This window comes from Mustela nigripes, chromosome 13 (assembly GCF_022355385.1).
Source record: "Mustela nigripes isolate SB6536 chromosome 13, MUSNIG.SB6536, whole genome shotgun sequence".
Taxonomy (NCBI): Eukaryota; Metazoa; Chordata; class Mammalia; order Carnivora; family Mustelidae; genus Mustela; species Mustela nigripes.
The window spans coordinates 3,830,773-3,852,446 of record NC_081569.1 but is presented as its reverse complement, the minus strand read 5'-3'; the positions used below and the strand labels follow the sequence as shown (position 1 = coordinate 3,852,446).

Here is a 21,674-nt window from a genome sequence, read left to right as displayed (position 1 = left end):
TAAAAAAAAAATAGAAGTAACTCTTTACTAGAAAACAAAAACAAACAAAAAGCAAATCCTACGAAACAGAAACGAGTGGGTTTTCTATTCATTTCAATGTAGCACCTAGTCACCGAGCGCCTGCCACGTGCAGACCGGCCACAGATGGCTGGGCCGGCCTGGGGAGCTGGTCAGACCCACAGCCCCACCCCTTGTCCTTCCCCAGCCCCATCTGGGAGGCCAGTGGATCCGGCTCCTGGCACCGCCGCCTCCAATGAAGCTTAGCGCGTCCGCCAGCTGTCCTCAGTGAGCCCCCACCGCGACCCTGCAAATCTGGGTCCTTGTGCCAAGTAACACCTTTCCTGAAAGCCTCCTGTTTCCCATCACTGCGTAGTGGGTTTGGGCTCTGTGGGCTCCACAAAGCCCTTGCCTGTGCGGGGCTCCCGGTCAGAGACCGGTCCTGCTCCAAGACCCACCTCCGGCTCTTGCCATGAAGTGCAGGGCAGAGATGTGCCATCTGGCATCGGTCAGCGCATCCACCTTTTCTGGCCATTTCTTTCTTTCTTTTTAAGATTTTATTTATTTTTTTGACAGATCACAAGTAGGGAGAGAGGCAGGCAGAGAGAGAGGAAGGGAAGCAGGCTCCCCGCTGAGCAGAGAGCCTGACGTGGGGCTTGATCCCAGGACCTTGGGATCATGACCTGAGCCAAAGGCAGAGGCCTAAACCACTGAGCCACCCAGGCACCCCTTTTCTGGCCATTTCTAACCATCCCTCCAACAGCTCGCCCCTAGAGGTGGGGCTATGGAGGGGGGCAGGTCTCCAGAGTTTTCTTCCTCTAACAGTGCTATAATACCGGACAGCAGAAAATCCCCTGGAATCAAGACAATACCTCTCTACCCCCTCAGAAACAAGAACCCACCCTTGCTTCCCCCAGGGAGATCTCCCAATTATCATTTTCTTTCCTTCCTGGACTCCGGGCTGCTGGGAAGTGTGCGGGCTGCCTTCTCCACGGAGCCTCCCCTGTAGAACTTTGTTTTCTATTCTGTGTGAACTCCTTCCCTTGCAACATCCCACGAGCTCTGGATTCCTAACCTTCTTCAGAAACAACACAAAACCTGCCTGAGCATTTGCTTTTCTTCACTCAAGTGGCCCTTCAAGGTCACACTTTTGCTGTTTTATCGCTCCGGAAACATCTTCGGTTGTTTCTCGGGTATATCGTCTCCTGAGCAAATTGGGTTTTGTTCTTTCTTTCTGATTGCGGCAAAATACATGTCCCATAAAATTTACCATTTTAATCATTTTTAAGTATACGGTTTCGGTGAAATTGTACATTCGCAGTGTCAGGAAACCATCACCACTCATTGTCTCCAGAACTTTTTTGTTTTTCGAAATCCAAACAAAGTTGTCAACGCCCAGAGGATAGGAACATGTTTAATTTAGTTTTTGTTCCTTGTTCTACAATAATCCTTGCTCTATAAATACTCTGGGCCAACTAGTGCAGACAAGAGGTTTAATATAAAAGACACCAAACGGGAACCAAGAGCGCATCAAACCACATCTTCCAAAATTACGTCTTACTAAAGCCAGAGGGAGAAGACTGACACTCCGCCCCCCCCCCCACCCCCTGAGAGGGAGAAAACCTAGAAACTTTTTCTAGATGGGACCCGACACCAGGCTACAACGCTGTCCCTGGCCAGAGGGGCCGGGTGTCCAAGACCCTCAAGGAAAATGAGAATGAGGAGGATGAGGCCCTTGTCCTCTCTGCTGAGAGAACGTGAGACCCTTGTGGGGTTCCATCTCGGACCAGAAGATGAGCCCACAGCACACAAAATCACTTGGAGGCGTGGACCGAGCCCATTGCTCTGGAGTAACAGCCCTTGAACGACCAGAGGACGATTTCCCCAGCTTGCCCCATCACAGAGACCTCTCTGGGCCTTCATTAAGCAGATCCAATCAGTACTCTCTGGGTGTGGGACCTGGAAATCTGTATATTTAATAAATACATGGAGTGATTCTTATGAAAGACAAATTTGGGAAACAATGAACTAGAATCAACTAGAATGTTCCATCAGTAAGGCGGGGCCAACCTAGAGGCCTGGGGCTGGGAAGATAAAGGCTCCCAGCTCAGACCAGTGGGTTGCTTTCCCCAGCCCTCCCTGGCCTCCTGGCCCCTAAGACTCCCTTGCGCCTGCTGCCTCTGCACGCTGGGCCCTTCCTCTTCTAACATCCTGAATGCAGGGCCCGTGTACTGCCTCTCGTTCCTTGCTCTTGTGCCGAGGGCCTTGGTTGATCCAGAGTTCTGGCAGCTCATCCCCTGGCTTGGTTCCCTATATTTGAAGGATGACAATGAGCTAGAGTCCTAATTTAGAACAAGAGGGCCAGGTAGTCATGGCTAGGTATTAATTAGGGAATGACTACAGCTGGCCGGTGACATCAGACTCTACCTTTAGCTCCATCTGGGTCATTACATGGAAATAAGTCTGGAAGCTTATATCTACCAAATCAGAGGTCGCTGTTTACCGAGGGAGACACTGGACACCAACCATATCATCACAGCTGAAATTCCACCTCGGGGCCCTCCTGATGCAAGCCAGCCAAAGGAAGCCCGAAGCCCAGGAGGCTGACTCATGTTCAGGTTGCTCTAGCCGGGGGCCCACGCAGGCCTCCGAGCGCCACAGAAACATGACCCCCCTCTCCCACAACCATTCCAGGGCACGATGGGTCAGAGCAGGTTATGGCCAAACAGGCTAGAAATTCAGATATGTCTTCCTTTTAATAAACCCAGAAAGGGCTTTGTTGTCGTTAAAACAAATTAGGAAAGGACAAGAAATTTCTGAAAAAGCTCCGTGTTGACCTTCCCTCCAGAGTTTACATAAAGCAGCGTCTCCGCGGGACATCAGCAGGTGTTACACAGCAGGAAAAGTTTCTGTCCTCCGTAGGTTTGGATGAAACTAAAATAGGTTTCTTTACATGTCTGTCTGTCTGTCTGTCTCTCTCTCTCTTGCTTTTTAGAATCTGTACTGTGTCAGTATAGACAGGAAAATCCAAGAAGTAAATGCAATATACTATCTTTTCTAAATTAAGTGAATTTACTAACAACGAAACCTTACATTTTCCTGAGGGGGGACACATTTTGGGAAATGGTGAAACAAGGGATGCCATCACCCAGCGCCAACTTGACTTATAAGAAACAAAATGAGGGTTGCTGGAGGGGAGAGGTGTGGGAGGGATGGGGTGGCAGGTGATGGACACTGGGGAGGGTGTGTGCCATGGTGAGTGCTGTGAAGTGTGTAAGACTGATGCATCACAGACCAGTACCCCTGAAACAAATAATACATTATATGTTAATGAAAAAAAATTTTAAGTAAAAAAAAAAAAAAAAAGAAGTGGTTGCTACTGTGTTTGCTCTCGGGTGAATACCAACTCCCCTGTCTGTAACCACAAAAATCACTTCCGAGGGGCGCCTGGGTGGCTCAGTGGGTTAGAACCTCTGCCTTCGGCTCAGGTCATGATTCCAGGGTCCTGGGATTGAGCCCCACATCAGGCTCCCTGCTCAGCAGGGAACTTGCTTCCCCCTCTCTCTCTGTCTACTTGTGATCTCTACCTGTCAAATAAATAAATAAAATCTTTAAAAAAAAAAAATCACTTCCGAGGCTTAAGCAACACAGCACTGTAGTTAGGTGAGCAGACGGTCTCGATTCTCACCCCTGCTCCCCTCCTTTTAGGCTCAGTTGTGTTAACTAAACTCCATAGGCCTCAAGTTTGTCATCTGTAAAACGGACAGTATTGGCACCCTTGCACTAAGGTGCTGGCGAGGAGAGGAAGCCGCGCCCTGAGCTAGCACTGTGCAGCCACAGAGTCACGGTCTCCTGCAGGAGGGGGGTCCTCTCGCTCACTTCCGGGCTTGATAATCCTGCACATAAGCTAGTGGTCACTTTGGAAAGCACAGCACGTTGGGAGGAGAGTAGAACTGAGGGGTGAAGGAAGGGGTAAGAATTAACCGAAGATGAGCATCGTACTTAAGCTCCGAGCATCTGGGCAGCGACGCAGAGGTGCGGGAGGAAGGAGAACGGTCACTAAAATGTGCAGAAAGATGAACGGAAGAGAATCAAGTCCGCCTTGAGATGGGCCAGGTAGGAATACGTACTTATGCGGGTCCACCAAGGCGTTACAAGCACAAAACAGAGGGGACAAAAGTAGAGGAGAAGAAAGCAGAGAGTCAAACCTTAGAATTTCTTGGGACAGCTTCCACTGTAACTTGCAATGCCTCGAGGGCCATCACCCCCCCCCCCCGTCTTCAGGGGGCTGACGACCGATGAGGGCAGTCAGGAGAGTGTGGGGAGCTGAGAGCCACCGAGGAGTCCCCAGGGGGAGAAGGGCGGGCATCTGGAACTGCCTAAGCCAGAGGGAGAAGTTAAGATCCAGTAGCTTCCCCGCCGCACACCCACTATTCACTCTCGGGGGTTTCGGTTACCTGCAGTCAACACAAGGTCTGGAAGCAGATGATCCCAACACATCCCAGGTCACCAGTCGCCCTACACTCTGTCGCAGACACGTGCCCGCGTCCCCCACCTCACGTCATCTCCTTCTATAGGCGCTTTCTCATCTCACATCCTCATGGGAAGAATAAGAAGTATCCCAGTAAGGTCTTTGGACGGAGAGGCCACATTAACATAACATTTTTTACACTGTATTGTTGCAATTGTTCTATTTTAGAATGAGTTACTGGGGCCCCTGGGTGGCTCAGTGGGTTAAGCCTCTGCCTTTGGCTCAGATCATGATCTCAGGGTCCTGGGATCGAGCCCTGCACTGGGCTCTCTGGTCGGTTACTATTTTCATCTCCTGCTGTGTCTAACTGGTACGCAGGTACATGATCGCAGGTATCTGTGTGCAGGAAAACAGGTCGTCTGTATGGGGTGGGTGCTCTCTGTGGATCCAGGCATCTGCTAGGAGGCTTGGAACATCCCCCCAAAACGAGGAAGTGGGGCTACCATACTAATATCTGAGAGGGAGACTGGAGATGCTCTCGTTGGTGAGTTCCAGTGCTAAACTGCAGCCTCTCAAACGAGGATTTCAGTCATCTCACTGGCCTTTGAGGACTGGCCTCCATCGCCACACAGCAACGTGGGTCATGGCAGGCAAAGGGGTTCATCCAAGAAAACGCCTGAGCAGGACTGGAACTTTAAGAGCATGCTGCCCGACTTCAGTCATCCTCATGAAGAAACCTGAATTTCTTTAAGATCTCGTTGTGGCTGGGAATGAACTTATCAGGTCGGTTCTGGGAAAAGCAGTTTGGTTTCTTTAAACCACAGAGCAATGAATGGAATCTAAAAAGCATATCTGCGAGGCAGTCTGGGAAATTTGAACACTGCCCTTTGATGATATTAAGGAATAACCTAATTTCTTAGAGATGGTAACACACTATAAATAAGGGTTTTTTTTCTTTTTCTTTTTCTTTTTAAAGATTTTATTTATTTATTTGATAGAGAGAGATCACAAGTAGGCAGAGAGGCAGGCAGAGAGGGAGAGAGGAGGAAGCAGGCTCCCCGCTGAGCAGAGAGCCCGATTCAAGGCTCTATCCCAGGACCCTAGGATCATGACCTGAGCCGAAGGCAGTGGCTTAACCCACTGAGCCACCCAGGCGTCCCCCTGCTTTTTTTAAAGAGTCCTTAGCTATTAGAGGTCTACACAGCAGTAGTTGAAATTTGCTTCAAAATAATCTGGGAGATACGGAGGAGAAGCGGCTCAGTGTATCAGTGCAGCTGGGCCAGCCACAGTTGCTAACTGTTGGAGCTGGGGGTTAGGTAAGGGAGCCACTACTTTTGTGTATGTTTGAAATTTCCCATTGCAACCTCTGCAAAGCAGGGGCACCTGGCTGGCTCAGCTGGTATAGGTTGAGACTCCTGGCCTTGGGGTCCATGAGTTTGACCCCTACATTGGGTGCAGGGATTACTTACAAAAACTGTGTTTTTTTTAAAGATTTTTATTTATTTATTTGACAGACAGAGATCTCAAGTACGTGGAGAAGCAGGCAGAGAGAGAGAGAGAGAAGGACCCCGGGACCATGACCAAAGGCAGAGGCTTTAACCCACTGAGCCACCCAGGTGTCCCCAAAAACTTTTTTTAATTACAAAAAAAAAAGACTCCACAAAGCAGGGACATCTCATTACAGAGAGAGATGATCTAATTTAGGCCTATAAATACAATAAGCATTATATCTTTTCATTCATTTGCTCATTCAAAAATATAATTACATAGAACACGTAAAATTATCTGTGTATAATTATGGCAAAATTCACGTAACATAAAATTCACCATTTTAACCATTTGCAAGTGTGCATGATGCCAATTACACCTCCATAAAAAGCAAAGTGTACCATTCGGTGGCATTTTGTACATTCACAAGGTTGCGAGACCATCATCACCATCCAGCTTCGGATAGTTCTCTCACCCCAGGAGGACACCCGTTCCCAATTAATCTGTCACTCCCTGCTCCCTCCTCCTCTTAGCCCCTGGCTACCACGTACCTGCTTTCTGTTTGCACAGATTTACCTGTTCTGCATATTTGAAATAAATTTAACATCTATTTTTTAAATTTAAATTTTATTTTTTTATTTTTTTTTAATAATTTTTTTTTTTTAATCACTAAAACATTCAACAGGGTTTAAAACTGAAAATGTTCAAAGGGTTTGCGGTGAAGATCTTTGCTCTGACTTCTCCGGCCCCCCCACGCAGTTCCCTCTCCAGAGGTACCCGTTTCTTACTCATCTTTCCAGAAACTAAAACTTTCCTCCCTCCTCGTTTACGCAGACAGTACCATCTTATGCACACTGCTTTGCAGTTGGCCTTTTCCCCCTTCAGTACCTTGCGGCTCGCTCTAGGACAGAACAAAAAGAACCGCTCCTTTTCCCAGCTGCATAGTATCCCGTGGTGCCACGCTAGAGTCCACATCCTGCTGTGCATGCTCTGGGGTTATGGAAATGAATAAAATAAGGTCCTTTCCTGGGGAAGCTCTGGGTCTAAAAAGTACTTTCTTTTGAGAATAGAGAACTAGAGACAAACTAGAGGCTTCTGCTTCGAGGCCGATCATCATCTCATCTGTCTTTACAGTCGGGCAACAGGAAAGGGAAAAGACGGCTAATCTGGAGGGTTCTGGGGACTCTCCAGGGATGTGCCAGGTGTGGCTGGGGAAGGGGTCAGTGAATACTGCCTCTTCTCCACCTTCTTTTCTTCGACACAACTGATTATGTCACCTGTGTCCTCCCTTCTTTCCTGATTAGGAAAGAAAAGAATTCTCTTTAGGGAAACTTAGAAGTGCATAGAGAGACAGGATTTACCCACAGTCGTTTGCAAGCATTCTTAATAGCTGCTCCAAACTGCACTGCTTTGAGGGGCGCCTGGGCGGTGCAGTCGGTTACGTGGTCAACTCTTGATTTCAGCTCGGGTCATGATCTCAGGGTCGTGGGATCGAGCCCCGTGTCAGACATGCAGCCTGCTTGAGCTTCTCCATCTCCATCCCCTGCCCGCCTCCCCCCGCCCGCTCTCACATCTGTGTGCTCTCTTTCTCTCTCTCAAATAATAAATGAATAAGTGTTTTTTAAAAAACTGCATTGCACTGATACACCGTAACTTACTAAATTATCTCTGTATTCACTGCTGCATTTTAGAGATCCAGGCACCGAAGCCACAACAGACGTTTCAAGAGACTAGAACCCTGCAGCCCATGTCTGTGGGGCTGGACCGAGCAGGCAGTGGGACGGAGGGAAGAGCACTGGTAGACAGCAGACGCGTCGGCTGAACCCCATGGATGAGCAGCAGGGGCGCCCGCATCTGGGGGCGGTGGAAGCCACAGGATCGGACACGGTTCCCATGAAGAGCGCTGAGGATGAGGAGAGACCAGGGGCCGAGCCCCGGGCACACAGACCACAGAGAGAGGAAGTGTCACAGCAGCCGAGAGCTCAGAGCAAGACATCCTCACCAACCCTACCCCAGAAACTCTTCCTGCCTAACCCCGGGGGGTGGTCTGAGCTTGTCAGAGGGGTTGGGGACCTTCACGGGTGTTTAGATCACCAGGAGATCGGATAGGGGAGAGGGCGGAAGGGGAGGACTGTTTGAGAGCCTGAAAAAGAGCTCCCTACGGCCAGGGATCTCATCACCAGGGCTCTGACAAAGGGACGGGACGCTTCCTTCCCTAACAATACAATTTTCCCTGAAAATGGACCTAATAATAGGCCTCACACTACTACCAAGGCTAAATTAGACTCCGCTGACTCATACGTCTTTTTATGTCTGCAGTTCCGATCTCTGCTTCCCATACCACCGGGTAAATGACAATACTGTTGTTCTTCTACTGAAGATCTATTTCGGGGATGGGCAGTGGACCGTCCGTAGCTGTGTGTGCTATTATTACCATATCTTTTACAGCATTCAGTTCAAACATAGAGGAAAAGGGAGAACGCACAGTGAGGCAGACTGCCTTCTTGCTAGGTAAATCCTCGGAGAAGAATTTGCTTTAGAACGAAGTCAGCCGTGTTGGGGGTAGAAAATCAGACAAATGGCCTCTTGGTAAATCTTGCCATACAGTGTTTGCATGGCTCGCTGTGGTTTAGGAACAGCGTTTAACTCAGAAAATACACTGAGTAAAACATCTCTAGCTCCTGTTCAACCAAAAAATGGCGAAAGATAAACAACGCCGATCCCCGGCAAAATTTCAGCTCGGTTTGGCAAATATTTACTGAGCACCAGCTGTGTTCCAAGGAGGCCGAGGTGGAAAGGCATGGTCGGCGGCCCAGAGGCTCAGACGCCAGGAAAGAGGCACTCTGAGTTGTGGATGGGGGTAGGGAGGGGAATAGCCCATCGGAAAGAAGGTGTATTTCTCACCGTAATTTCATAAACTGACGTCTGGTTTCCCGAGACACTGGTACGCTAGTGCGGTTACACAAGCTTGGTCGGTATAAACCAACAGCAAGCAACTTAGAGTTCTGGATGTTTCCAGCGAGGGGGCCTGGGCTCTGAATCACGCCACAGGTGCGGGTAATTAAAATCACCTGGTGGGGAGGGGGTAGAGGCGGCTCACGTGCCCCTCCCGGCTGCCCCAGTTCCCTGGTGTGGCGACTGCACGAGGCTTCTTCCTAACCCTGGTGACGCTGGTTCTCTCAGATCTGCACCGGGTGGGGGAACAGGTGGTGGTCGAAGGCAGGGGATGGAGGGGTGGGTGGGCCTGGAGACAGACACACACACACACACAGAGGGAGACGGACAGATGCTGTTGGGGAGGCAGAGCCACTAAGGGTATCTTTTTTTTCTCTTTGGCACCCTTTTCAAATTTTAGTGACTGTGGCACTGAGAATGTCTCACCGTGACATTTCTTTTCAGAGCAACAACTTCTCTACCACAGAGAACTGATGTGAAAACTCAAATGGATTTTGAAAGATTCCTGGAAGCGAGAAAGGACAGCTCTGGCTGTTAACCTCAGACTCCGCCGAGGTCCGCCCACCTCTGGACCAGGGCCTCAAAGACCCCCCTCTCTGCGGAAGGGGAGGGTGGACATTGGGGGAGGGGACGAGGGGACCAGCCATTTCTGTCAGAGGCATTGTTAATACTATGACTGTCGGGCGCCTGCGCACATCGGCCGGCTGAGCCTCCAACTCCTGATCTTGGCTCAGGTCATGATCTCAGGGTCGTGGGACTGAGCCCCCAGTTGGGCTCTACGCTCAACAGGGAGTCTGCTTGACACTCTCTCTTCCTCTCCCTCCCCTACTCACACACTTTCCCGCACTCTCTCTGAAATAAATACATTTTTAAAAGGTTTTATTTATTTATTTGACAGAGAAAGAGAGCACAAGCAGGGGAGCAGTAGACAGAGGGAAAGGGAGAGGCAGACTCCCTGCTGAGCAGGGAGCCCAATAATGGGCTCGATCCCAGGACCCCGAGATCATGACCTGAGCCAAAGGCAGATGCCTAACCGACTGGGCCACCCGGGTGCCCCTAAAATAAGTAAATCTTAAAAAAAAAAAAATATTGCAATCATCCTCTTTCCAAGGAGGCCCATCAGGAGGCAGAATACTCAAGGCTGGATGTGTGACTGTAGATTCTAATGATTTGCTTCTGCTCTTAACCCTTTCTAGGCCAGAACCTTCTCTTCTGTGGTCCATGGTCTGTTAGGCTGGGGTTTCAACAAAGTGCTTGTCAACTGTTCATGCAGATCCAGAGCTGCTCCTCTCTCTCTCTCTTTAGCGAAGTTTCGGAGTTGTGCCACCACCACCACCACTATCTGGCTTCAGGATATTCCCGTGGTCCCTGACCCCCAAAAGCTCCTTCGCTGTCATTTGTAGTCTGTCCCTCTCTCCTACCCAAACCCAAGAAATCACTGATGAGTTCTCTGTCTCCATCAGAGCCTCTTTTTTGAACACAATTTTGGATGTCGCCATCCATAAATTCTCGCACCTCTGCCTGAGGAAGGGCTGGCCCTCTGGGTAAGGACACACACGACCTTCCGTGTGCTGGCACACTGGGCAGGAAGTTCAAGGGCGAAGCTGTGGCTCTCAGGTCCAGGTGATGTGGCCTTCTGAGTAGCAGACTGACAGCATTCCGTGGTGGCCCATATCATTACTGGGTCATATGCTTCGGACCTGATGGACACCTCACCCTGCGTGGGCTCGCTGGACACACTAGAGTGAGCGCACACCTCCCTGAGGCGCAGGATGGCAGGCCTCAGGGAGCCTCTCATGGACTCCTCGCCTCGTTCCCATCCCTGCTTTGGACTAAACCAAAGTCAAAGTGAACTGAGTCTCAGCTGCTAAATGGAAGTCCACGGCCAGCTCGAGCAGGTCTCATTTGAAAACCAACGGTGCCTCCTTGACCAATGCCTCGAACGTCCGGGTTCTCATTTCTCAGCCATGGGGGGCAGTCGTGACTGGCCTGTCTCACGTCACCTATTCCTCAAACCTCCAGCGGTGTTCTTGAGGTTGTCTGGTGTCCCTTCTCTGGGGAGGGGGGCGTGGATTCCAATCTCCCTTCTGCGTGCCTGTGTAACCTTGGGCGAGTTACCTCAAGTCAGCGAGGCCTGAAGGAGATAACGAAGTTCCAAGGCAGTGCCGGGGCCTGGAGTCCGCGCTCAGCAGACGGTGCTGGTGGGAGTGTTGTGACAGACGTGTTTTCACGGGGCCATTGCAAAAGGTTCACCTCAGAGCCTCTCCCTGCTCAAACCAGCCAAGTCAGAGTGCTTCAGTCTGGAGAATGGTGAGGAAGGAGTGTGGGGGGACTCACTAACGTTTCTTAAGCCCTATAATCATCTCGGCAGTGGGAGATAATAATTGTTACCATCTCATTCTAGAAATAAGGAGAAATAGCCTCACTCTTGGTTAAGGTCACTCAGGCTGGCCTGCATGGAAAGCCGATGCTCTTTCCACCTAAAAATGCTCCAGGTCCCCATGGAGCAAAAGCTCTCGCCCCCGACACACGGCTGTGGGAGGGGGCAAGCTCTCACCCACCAGGAGGGAGGCAGAGTCAACCCTTAGCAATGTCTCACTGGAACAGGCCAAAGTCAAGGAGAGACACGCGTTGCCCCATGTCAGCAGAGGTCACAACCCACATTCCAAGTAGGAGGGGGGCAACGTTACACAGCAGTTCTCTTGGGGGCGGTGTCTCGGGAGAGAGAGGAGTAGAGAGGGAGTGAGTCGGCCTAAAGGGGAAGTGGGGAGCCTTGTCCACCCGCCACACCCCAAGCCCAGATTCCTCCCAGGGGCTCACTTCTGGCATCTGTGCTTGCTTGCTTGTGGGCACACACGTGTGCGTGTGTGTGCACGCATCTGCCCTAACTTTACTTTGCTGAGTTTTCCCTCAGCCTCGAGTCTGTCTACACCCGATACCTCGCTGGGATTACCCTTCCCTGAACTCAATGGGATTACCTCGTCCTGCTCAGATGATGCCTACAATATAGCGGGACAATCCTCTACTGGACTCCTTGCTTACATTCTACGATTTGTGTTCCACGTCTCGTCACTTCTGTCCATTCCCCCCAGCACTTACCCTAGAAACATGCTGGGTGTGGATAAGTGCTCGTAGAGAAGAGAAAATAAGCAAGGTCACAAGCTCCCAAAATGTCTCTGGGGGGAGGGGGTCCTCTAGCATTTAAAGGGGCTTTCTCTAGCATTCTATCTGGACAGAAATAAAATATTAAGTAAATGACCAAACTTGGTGTTTGAGTTTACAAAAATGAGCAAACTAAAGTGAAACGCTGAAGGGAAAGATAAAAGTAATGTTTGCTCCAGAGAAAGAAATAACGTGCTCTCAGCTCCTTCCTAGCCAGTGGCGGGGTTTAGTCAGAGGGAAGCTGTCAGACACCTTTCTGAGATGCTCTCGAGGCCCACGGATCACGGGAGCGAACATACGGAGCCCACCGCTGGGTGTAGGCCTGCGGGCGACCACGGGAGGCTGTTGGCCAGTGCTCCCCTTCCCGCGGGAGGATTCACCTTCCTTCTGACTCACTGTCTTCACTGTTTACCTTCGTATCTGCCAACTGTCTGAATCGGTGTTTCAACTGTTCTGACCATCTGCTGGGAGAAAACTTCCAGATTATGTCACAGTTTTCAGAACCTCGAATCACACAGTTTGGGAGCTGGGGGACGTAGAAATCAGCAAGCCTGACTTCCTTCCTTTGCAGGCTCGCAAACGCTTCTCCCCTGCCTCGAGCCCTGGCCCCGGTGCTCAGGTGCCCGGGAGGCAGAGACCACGCATGGTGGTCCGGGGTGGGGGGAGCTCACAGCACCTACACTCCAGCAGGCACCACGGAGAGGTTCCACAAGGTGACCAGGGTGCCCAGGGAAGGGGTGTCCAGGGGACACACAGGCTGTGCACAGGAGGGGGGAAGGGTCTTTATACATGCTTGGGGAGAAAGTAAGTGGGAAAAGATTTCTCAAACACGAGACGGGACAGGAAGGTAGGGGCCGGAGCAGTCAACATTCCCGAGCACCAGCTACGTACCAGGTCACTAGATTCTACGCTAATCGCCAGAGATGTGAAAGATACAGCCTTGCCCTCAAGGAGTCTCTAATTTAGGGAGATGGGGCTATACACGTGCAAGATATTCAGGAAGGAATCATGGGCTCTCCTTGGAGGTGGGGACAGAGAAGGGGTGTACGACTGAGGCCGCTCGAAGGTGACATAACAGGCTAGGGTTTACCGAGTAGACCAGAGTGGGTAGGGCACCGCAAACAGAAGGAACAGCACGAAGACAACACAACACAGTCTTCCAGGAACCTGAAATGGTTTGCGCGGCCACGCATTTAGTCCGCCTGGGGAGAGTGGCGGGAGACACTGCATAGGACAGAATGAGTCTCCCCAGGCCGGAATTCCACACTCGAGTGTATGCTGGAAGCAATGAGGAGCCCCGGAAAGGTGGGGCCGTCAAGGGACAGAAGTCACCGGCTTTGTGGTTTAGAAAGACCCCCCCCCCCCCCCCCCCCCCCGAGCTGGCTGGCACACCGGGGTTGGTTATGTTATTCTCGGTTCTTCTCTGCGTGTTTCATAAGAATTAAAGAACACCTGTTACGGGGTAGAGAAGCGTTTGGAGGGGAGCAGCGCTGGCTTACAGGGACAGTTAGAGGCTGTCACCTGGTCTGCATGAGAAGGGGTGAGGGTCAGAACTGTGGCAGCAGGGAAGAGTAGGCTCTCTGCTTGAAGAGACGGTCAGGAGCTGAGGTCCACAGGGCACGGGGAGGGCGGGCGTGCGAGCGAGGGGGAGAGGTCCGGGATGAGCGCCAGCGTCTGGTGTGGGTCACTGGGAGAGCGCGGTCCCTGCAGATGAGTGGGTCCAGAAAGGAGGATGAGCTCGCCTGTGGACATGTCGGCCGGACCCGCAGGGGGAAACTTCTAGTGGGCAGTACTGACGAGTCCAGAGCTCAGACTTGTGAGTCTAGAGCTGGCTGGGGGCACCACTGCTGAGTCGTCAGCACAGGGCTGGAAGCTGGAGTCACAGAGAAACTGAGCACGCAGAGGTGACACCTGGAGAGTACAGACAGGGTCATGGGGCACCAGCACTTAGGGATGAACAGGGGACCGAGGAGTCGGCCGAGGAGGATCATGGGAAACCTGGAAACAAGGGGGCGGCAAGGTGTAAGGGAGCAAGGAGAGGACAGTGTCAGACGCCGCACGGGTACGAAATAAACCGAAGCCTCAGACAGCCAGTCACTGCGTTTGGCCCCAGGTCAACTTCGTCCTGGCGAAGTGTGCCACACTGGTCTCGGAGGCCTGCCTGGGGGCAGAAAGGGGCCGGTGCAGTGCTGCAGGTGTGCAGGGCTCTTGGTGAGGGGCTCACGGTGTGGAGAAAGCAGATCCGAGGTGTTCGGAGGAGGACACAGGATTGAGGGCAGGTATCAGTTTTGTTTTGAGACTGAGAAACTTGAGAAGGAAAGGCTCGGGGGTGGGAGTGGGGACATGAAAACAGAGGAGACAGAAGGAGCTGCAGAAGCACAGACCCGAAGAGCAGGTTGCACACTGACCCAAGACGCAGCGGCCCTGAGACCCTGGAAGACAAATGGGGGGAAGGGGCGACAAGTGGGTGCACTGTAGGTCTGGGATGGAGAAGCTGAGGGAACTGAGGCTGAAGCCTCAACTCCATCTGTGGGGTCAGGAGCAAGGTGGGGAAAGTAAGGCCCAGGGGCGGGGTGACTTGCAGGACATCGGCTGGTTTACAAACTGCCCCACCCCCCACTGAAGGCGGGGAGAGACCAAAGAAAGACGCGGGCCCCTCCAGATCAGTGGATGGCGGCTTTCATAAGCAAGGGAATGTACATTTGAGGCTTGTCTTGGCTGGCCACAAGACAGGTTGATTTCCACACTGCCTGCCAGACTCTCAGACGCTTACTAGAGGCCTCCACTGGGTTGTCTCTTGTCTCTCCAGGCTGCATCCTTGAAAACAGCTCCGGCCGTGGGCACGGTGGGCAGGACCAGCACTGGAAGGCTGAAGGAGAGGTGAGGAGCTTGATGGCTCCCAGGCCAGCTCCACGGTCATCTGGTGGTCACACCCTGTCTGTGACCTCCTGCAACAAGCCACAGGGAGTAAGATTTTTAACTCAAGTGTCTTTGACTCCTTGCCTGGTGCTCTGTTCCCTACGTTACACTCACTCAGATCGAAGACACTTACTTCACATAACACCGCCCTGTTAAGAGGGGGCTTCCCATACTTTTCTTTGGAAAGATCACCAGATAAGGCTGCCTTCCCACAAGGGCAGAAGAGGCCACCCTGTCATCAAAGACAAGAAGCTTGCCAAGATCCTGGATTGAGACCTTCTTAAAATGGGGCAGTTAGCAGAAGTTCCTCCTCAGATAAGGATCCTGACTTACTCATGCCTGTCCCAGAGGCTTGGAGAATGCTTGAAACAATTAAACTGTGATGATCACCTCAGTGGACAAGTCTCTTGGCCTCTCTGCACATTTCCAAGGTCCCTTCTAAGAGTAGCAGGCATATTTGATGAAGAGGTGGACGGGAACAGGACACTGAAGTAGATTATGAGAGCCGGGCGCTGGAGCACGCAGAGAAAGCAGCCACAAAAAGCGAAGGAAGGACACTAAAGACAGAGCCATCACGGGGCCTCGCGTGGGCCTGGCCAAATGAAGCAGAATCAGATAGATATTCGAGCACAACTTGAATCCAAGTCTCCTCCACCTAGAGAACATAGACTGCGCCACTATTTACATAACACACAAGAGGAAAAGGAGAGAAAAACCCTTCATCTCACAAGAATGGGAAGAGACTTTAGTTCCAACCCACTAAGCCCAATGCATAGCTTCTTCCTCCCCAAGACTGCTCGTCTTTCCTTCTGTGATTTCTTCGAGGATACCAACCGGCTCCTACAGGAAATAGTCAAGCTCAGGTAGCAAACAAAAGAACTAGCACAGGCTTGCTTCCTACCCTCTCCTGGGGAAAGTCCCTTACGCCAAGGACTCCTCCTGTGGGAGGATGGCACCCAGGGCCGGAACTGGATTAGGATCTTGTAATCTCTGATTAAAACAATTCCTTGTAATTAAAAGTCACAGGAGGACAGATGTGAATCTACCCCGATGCCTCAGGGCGCCTGGGGGGCTCAGCTGGTTGTGTCTCTGACTTCGGCTCAGGTCACTGAACTCAGGGTCTTGAGATCAATCCCCGCAGTGGGCTCCCCACTCAGCGGGGTGTCTGCTTGACATCCTCTCTCCTTCGGACCCTCCCCTCAGTGGTGCGTGCAGGCCCGTGCTCTCTCTCTCTCCAAAATAAATACATAAATAAAATTTTAAAAAAGATTTTATTTATTTATCAGAGAGAGAGAGAGGGGGAGAGAGCGAGCACAGGCAGACAGAGTGGCAGGCAGAGGCAGAGGGAGAAGCAGGCTCCCTGCCGAGCAAGGAGCCCGACGTGGGACTCGATCCCAGGACGCTGGGATCATGACCTGAGCCGAAGGCAGCTGCTTAACCAACTGAGCCACCCAGGCGTCCCATAAATAAATTTTTAAAAAAGAAAATTCTCTAAACCAATGCTGCATATAACCTGAAGCATTTTCATGCCGCTTAAATATTTATGTAGCATCTGCATAATGTCTTTGTTCACTTGAACATAAAGCACTTTGTATATGCAGTAATTATTTCTCATGATAACCTACTGAGGCAGAGAAAGAGAAAGGATTATTATTCCCATTCTGCAGAAGATAAAAGCAGGGCAGGGAAACATGTTGACATTTGCCCAGGTCAGAAAAAAGTGAGTGGGAGGCTTTTGTATTTTAATTCTTTTTCAGGAATTTATTTATTGAGCCCATCCCTGTGCTTGGCTCTATGGAAGACGGTCAGTATACTCATGGGTGGGGCAGGGAGGCTGGGGGGAAGAAAGGTAGCTTATTTTTTTTATTCTTCTTTTTTTAAAGATTTTAATTGATCCATTTGAGAGAGCACACGCACAGCAGAAGAGGGAGGAGCAGGTGCTCCCTGAGCAGGGAACCCGATGTGGGACATGATCACAGGACCCTGAGATCATGACCACAGCGGAAGGCAGAGGCTTAACCTACTGAGCCACCCAGGCGTCCCAGGAAAGGGGGTTTGAATAAAACAATACAAAGAAAGACAATTTGCGAGCCTGTAGTTCCGACTCAAGCTATAGGCACAGAAGTTCAGTCTTGCCACAGGGCACAGTTTCAGAACACAGTGGGCCACATCTGCTTGGTCCCAGAAATGAGAGACCTATTCCTCTACTCACTAGGAAAGGAACAGATGTCAAAAATAAACACAGTATTCCATCTGTATATTCCTGAGAGGGAGAAAGTATGAGAGCTCCACCTTACAAGGAAATGGGCTGAGATGAAAACCACGCACTCCCATGTTCCCTGAGGACACGCTCCCAAGTGATGGCCCATTGCCCTCTGTCCTCCTGCCCTGTGGAGTCACTCTTCTGTTCACTTTTTCAACCAACCATCTTCCCCACTAGAATGGAAGCTCCCTGAGGGCAGGGCTTTTACCCTTATTCGCTGATGTTTTCAGGGCATGGCACAGAACCTGGCATCTAATAGGAATTCAAAAGACATCTGTTGAATCGTGAAGTACATCTGACGGTTCCGGTTCCAGTTCTGCCACTGACCAACACTGCGGAGAAGTCATTTCATCTCCTGTGGCATTAGTTAAAAGAAAAAAAGTAGGGATGCCTGGGTGACTCAGTCGATTAAGGGTATGCCTTTGGCTTGGGTCATGATCCTGGGGTCCTGGAACTGAGTCCCACCATCGGGCTCCCTGCTCAGCGGGCGCCTACTTCTCCCTCTGCACCCCCGCCCCTGCTCGCACCCTCTCTCTACCTCTAAGCAATAAAGAAAATCTTTTAAAAAATTATAAAAATCTTAAAAAATGTAAAAAGTGTTCAGCCAGATAGTCCTTTACAGTGCTTCAATACTGTGATTTTATGCATGCTCAGAATCGTAACCATAACACAAGGCCAAATGGAGTGTAAACCGGAGCGCAGGGCTAACTGTCACATTTCCTGTCTGCCAGCACCTTCCGAACATCCTTCCTCTGTCTGGAGGATGTGCCACCTGTGAGTCCTGCCTCTCCCAAGAGGAAACTAAAAGCTCACTTGCCCAGCCTTCCTTTCCATTGGGGATCAGCCCTCTGACTTGGGTCCTGCCTGTGAGATACATCTTTGAGAAATTCCTTCAGAGGTAGAGAACACGAGGCAACAGGTAGGTTGTCCTGGCTGCGTGTTTTGAGGGGAGGCAGCAGGGGCAGAGTTCCTGCCTTCTGGGCTCCCCGGCAGCCCCACTTCAGGGCAGTCGGGGCTGGGCAACAGCAGTAAGGGGCCTCAGTGTGGCTCCCCATGTGTGGAGTACGGAAGGAATGGGAGGAAACAGTGTTTCACTGTGGAAAGAGCAAGGTTTTGTGGAAGGAGCACAGACTTGATCCAAGTCCTGCTGCCACTCACCAGCTGGGCCCCTTGAAAAACCTGCATAACCGCTGGAACCACCTTTAAAGGGGTCGTTGTCCAAGGTCACTCACAGCCTCTGAGAGTAGGAGTTTTTAGCTGCCACAACCCCCCAGGGACATCAGCTGGTGTGCTTTGCCTCCAGATGACTGGGTTGACATAAGGCTTGAAATTATGGGTAAAACTAAGTTAATTTATAGGGTTGCTTGAAGATAAAACTGAGATATAAGATTAGTAACAGAGACAAAAAAGTCAACTAACATAGGGCAATCTTTTCCAGATGTATCCACAGGCCCAGGGGCATTACTATCCAGTCAACTCTTGGTTTCGGCTCAGGTCATGATCTCCTGATGGTGGGATCTAGCCCTGCATCAGGCCCCACCGCACAGTGGGGAATCTGCTTGAGATTCTCTCCCTCTGTCCCTTCCTCCCACCCCCACCCATCACCTCCTTCACCTGCTCTTTCTCTGGAGTAAATAATTTCTTAATTTTTAAAAAATATTTTAATTTGTATTTTTAAAGGTTTTTCGATCTTTAAATTTTAAATTTTGATTTAAATTTTAAATCTTTCTCTAGAGTGGATAAATAAATCTTGTATTTTTTTTATTAGAGAGAGAGAGAAATAGCAAGAGAAAGCATGAGTGGGGGGGGGTAATGAGAGGGAGAAGCAGGCTCCCTGCTGAGTAGGGAGTCTGCAATGAGGCTTGACCCCAGGACGCTGGGAGTATGACCAGAGCCAAAGGCAGATGCTTAACTGACTGAGCCACCTAGATGCCCCAATAATTTTTTTTTTTTAAATATTCCATTTATTTATTTATTTGACAGAGAAACAGAGAGGACAAGCAGGGGGAGCAGCAGTGGGAGGGGGAGCAGACGCCCTGCTGAGCAGGGAGCCAGACACAGGACTCAATCCCAGGACCCTGGGATCATGACCTGAGTCAAAGGCAGATGCCTAACTGACTGAGCCACCCAGGTGCCCCTAAATATTTCTTTAAAGAAAGAATATTGAAAGAATTAATGGGCTGAAATAGTTGCATTGATTTGAATTGAAATTGATTTGAATACCTAGAGTTCTTTACAGAAATTCTCAGGAGCTTAGGAGCTTCTAAGTACTTATGAAATTAAAGAAATATACTCTTTCTTGTGCAAGCCCTCATCACCTGGAAATAATGCTATAATAAAGTTACAGAGCAAACAAATGGGTCTCCCACCACCCTCCTTTTTCCGACTGTCCCCCCTGACTCCTGATACCAGGTGGGGAAGCATTTTTCTAAGTTTCTCTACTGTTACACTGCTACCATGTATTTATTCTAATTTCCCTCTTCAAGTTTATATTTCCTATTCCTTCCTCCTAAATATGGGTTTTCCTGAGGCGTAGGCCTTGGCCTTCTGCTCCTCTCTATAAATACTTTCTCCTTTGGAAAGATCATATACACGGATGATTTCAACTGTTGTTTCTTCATGGATGACTCACACATTTACATATTTAGGCATAACCTCTCTTTCTTCAGCTTTAGTTCCGTATTCCTAACCTGCCATCTCAAATTCTACAAATCTTTTTGAGCACCGTGCTAACTCCTGCTTTAAAATTAACTCACCCTAGGGGGTCCCTGTGTGCCTGGGCGGCTCAGTCCGTTAGGCCTCTGACTCTCAGTTTCAACTCAGGTCATGATCTCAGGGATGTGGGGTTGAGCCCCTTGTCCAACTCTGCCCTTGCACGGAGTTGGCCCCGCTTGTGATTTCTCTCTCCCTCTGCCCCTCTCCTGCTCTCGCTCAAAGAAATAAAACCCACTCACCCTATGGCTATCCCTTCTCAGTCCCAATTTCCCAGGTTTACAGGGCTGCAGTTTTCTCTGATTCCTCATAATCCTTTGCGCCCACCATCCACTCCGTCACTAAGGAGAGTGTTACTCGAGTTACTGCAACCTTGCTCTTCCCCTCTCACCTTTACTATCCCACACGGACACTACCAGAGCTCCTCATCCATACCGTCTAGCCACTTTGCTGGCTCAGTGTTTGTAAAACACGGCTTGGAATGCTCACAGCTCCACACTCATGCCACATTTATTGAGGCTCGCTTTGTGCAAAGCACAACATTACGCATTCCAGAACGTAGGAATGATAAAGGTCTGTTTACAGTCTAGTCTGGGGAAGAGTTGTACACAATTTTAGTTCAAAATTAGAAAGTGGTACTATCTGCATGAATGATGAATGGTCCAGAAAGTAGGATGGACATTCAGCAGGAAAGAAAATTTATTTCTAGATGGAGAGGCCACTTTATCTGGCTTTAAAGACTGGACAGAATCTCAGCATCCTTAGAAGATGGGAGGGGAGGGTATTCCAAGGAGAAAGAGACAGGAGCCGTCTTTAGAAGAAAGGTAATGGGTAATTCATGCAAGAGGTGCTTCCTGCGACCTTGCCACGGGCAAGGGAGAACGAAAGGGGAACGGCAAAAAATGAAGTTAAGAGTTTTTAACCCAAGTTAATAAACCTGGCCTTTCACCCACAGGCAACAGGGAGCCAGGGAAGACTTTTGGTCACAGAGCCGATCACAGCAGCTCTGTCAGCTGGGCGGGCGGCAAGCGCCGCCGGAGGAAGGGGACCTAGAAAAGCCGTGCGTGTTCCCCGTTCCGGGCCGGTAATGGGAACGTGGAGCGGGCGGACGGTGGGTAGGGAGAGCGGACGCCGGCACTCCCGCAGAGGGACGATCGACAGAGCTCGACATCGGACGGCAGTCAAGGGGGGAAACGTCAACTGCGGACACCCAAGTGTCCAAGTCGAAGCCGGCGGTGACGCTAACAAAGCGGGTGCGCCGTCTGGAAGGGCCGGGCCCGGTTCCACGTGGGAGATCCGGCGGCCACGACCGCAGAACATCCGGGAAGGAGCGGCCAAGACGCTCGGCGGTTCCTGAGCGCCGACGAAGCCAGCGGGCGCAGAGGGGTGTTTCGGCAAACCCGGTTCCGAGCGGACGACAGACACCGTCCTCCCGCGGGGCGAGGGGCGCGGCACCGCCGAGGCCCTGCGCTCGTGCCCACCGTCCCCCGCAGCCCTCGCCTCGCCGGAAGTGGCCTCCCCCCTCCTCTCCGCATAGTTCCTGAACGCCTGTCCCCACCCGTCCCCGGCGCCCAGCCAGGGGACGCTTCACACACACATCCCAGGGAGCGAAGGCTGAGAGCGCCAGGGAAGTAACTTCCCGCAGGCGCACCGCCCGTGCCGTCCGCACTCCGCCCGCATTACCCAGCTACTGCGAAAAAGCCGCAA

The 21,674-nt window shown here is 50.9% G+C and overlaps 1 protein-coding gene across 1 annotated transcript in view; it reads right to left on the bottom strand.

Moving 5' to 3' along the window:
- Positions 1 to 21,674, bottom strand: part of C13H15orf40 (chromosome 13 C15orf40 homolog) — a 43,942-nt gene that overhangs the window by 4,436 nt on the left and 17,832 nt on the right. The window lies entirely within an intron of this gene.